The following is a 2,046-nucleotide window of genomic DNA, read 5'->3' as shown; positions in this document are numbered from 1 at the left end:
CGGGACCCAAACTTTCCTAGGATTGTAAGATATAAACCAACTCGATCCATCACAACAATAATTGCTTGCTTATAATTTGAGAACATGTTTGTATGATCAATTCCCATGAATCCCCTATGACCCCATGACACCCTAGTGCTTTTTCTCAATTGTTTACAACCCTTTTAATTCATCTTGCTTGTTTACTTTCATTGCTATTTAGTTTAGTGACCTTCTACATCAACCCCAATTGTGACACCCCTAAGACACCACTAGTTGCAATAGAAATCTCATCTCAATTCCTGTCCCTTGGGATCCGACCTTTACTTGCCTCTTTACTAATTGTAGAGTTGTTTGTGAAGCTATAAATTGTGTTTTGGTCTAGGTGCTCCTAACGACAAGTTACCGAAAAGATATAGTCACGACCAAAAATGGCGCCGTTGCCGGGGACGGTGTTAACTTGATTTAGATTTTCTAATATTGTTATTAGTTGTGTCTTTATTTGCCTTGGGGAAGTAAAATTCCTAAAGGTTTGTTCTAATTGTTTTCGAGTTGTTTGATATTTTGCATGTCTAGAAGGTCACAAGGTGACTTGTTACCCTTTGATCGTGAAATTGAAAGAACTTTGACAACCAATAGAAGACTTCCTAGGAGAACTTTGAGAGGTATTGGTGAGGTTGTAGATATTCAACCAACTATTGAGTTCATCAACCCTTTTGCAAGAAAAGGTGAGGAGAACCCAACACAAAATACAGCACAAAATCAACCCACAATGCCTAAGTTTTCATCACATTCGGTATCCACCGAGGAGAACCTACCCAATGGTACTTCCACACCACAACATCTAACCGGAAATTTTATTGCCAAATCCCCATTTATCCAATTAGTCGAAAGAAGCCAATTTGGGGGGATGCCTAGTGAAGACCCTCACTCTCATATGGAGACCTTTTGTGACTATTGTGATGCGATTTCTCAAACCGGTGTAACTCAAGACCAAATTCGATGGGTCTTATTTCCTTTTTCTCTAATTGGCACCGCGAAACAATGGTTGAAAGGCCTTAATAAGGCTACTCTCGGAATTGATTCTTGGAAAAAGTTGGCTCTAGCTTTCTACAAAAAGTTCTATCCATCGGAAAAGACTAACATGCTAAGAGCTCAAATCACGGGCTTTAAGCAAAGGGATGAAGAATCTTTGTACGAAGCTTGGGAGCGGTTTAAGGGAATTTGTCGCTCATGTCCTCACCATGGACTTAGCGAGTGGTTCTTGGTACAACAATTTTGGAACGGTCTATATGAAGATTCAAGGAACATTCTCAACATGGGATCAAATGGAATGTTCACTGAAGTTTATGACAATCAAACTTGGAACAAAATTGAGGAAATGGCGGTCCATAACTCACAATATAGTAGACCTCGCAAGGCTACTAAAGGAGGAAAGCATGAAGTGGACTCCATTACTCAATTGGGTGCTCAACTTAGTGCTCACATTGATACCATCAACTTGAAGTTTGAAAAAGCTATGGCTAGACTTGAAGAAGCCTCAAAATCACCAAAGCATCATGTTAATGCCATGACGGCATCTTCATCAATCCCAAGTGGGATATGTGAGAATTGTGGAACTTTGGGACATGACCAAAGTGAATGTAGGGGAACAAATGAACAAGTGAATGCTTTCCAAGCATACAAAAGTGGTACCCCTTATTCCAACTATTACAATGAAAACACCAAATTCCATCCAAATCTCTCATACAAAAGCCAAAATGTTCAAAACCCTCAAAAAACATACACCCCACCTCCCATGAGAAACCAAAATCAAAGACCCTTTTACAACAAAAACCAAGGTTACCAAAATCAATCTCCATACAATCAACAAAATGACCAAGGTTTTGATGTTCAAAAAGCAGTCCTTCAAATGCAAAAAAATCAACAGGAGTTTTTCACTCAAATGCAAAAAGATAGTCAAGCAAAGGAAACCACCATCAACAACATCCTAGCTCACACCAAAATGTTGGAAACCCAATTGACCCAACTAGCATCTTCAAGTTCACAAAGACAAAAGGGGCAATT

At 39.3% G+C, this 2,046-nt stretch overlaps 1 non-coding gene across 1 annotated transcript; it reads right to left on the bottom strand.

Moving 5' to 3' along the window:
• Window positions 1–1,123: 1,123 nt before the first annotated feature.
• LOC141634926 (small nucleolar RNA R71) lies at window positions 1,124–1,230 on the bottom strand. Its single transcript, XR_012539640.1, has one exon. It is a non-coding gene; the product is annotated as a small nucleolar RNA R71 (small nucleolar RNA).
• Window positions 1,231–2,046: the final 816 nt, after the last annotated feature.

Source organism: Silene latifolia, chromosome Y (assembly GCF_048544455.1).
Source record: "Silene latifolia isolate original U9 population chromosome Y, ASM4854445v1, whole genome shotgun sequence".
Classification (NCBI taxonomy): Eukaryota; Viridiplantae; Streptophyta; class Magnoliopsida; order Caryophyllales; family Caryophyllaceae; genus Silene; species Silene latifolia.
Note: the sequence above shows the minus strand (reverse complement) of the source record. Positions and strands in the feature narration are given on the sequence as shown.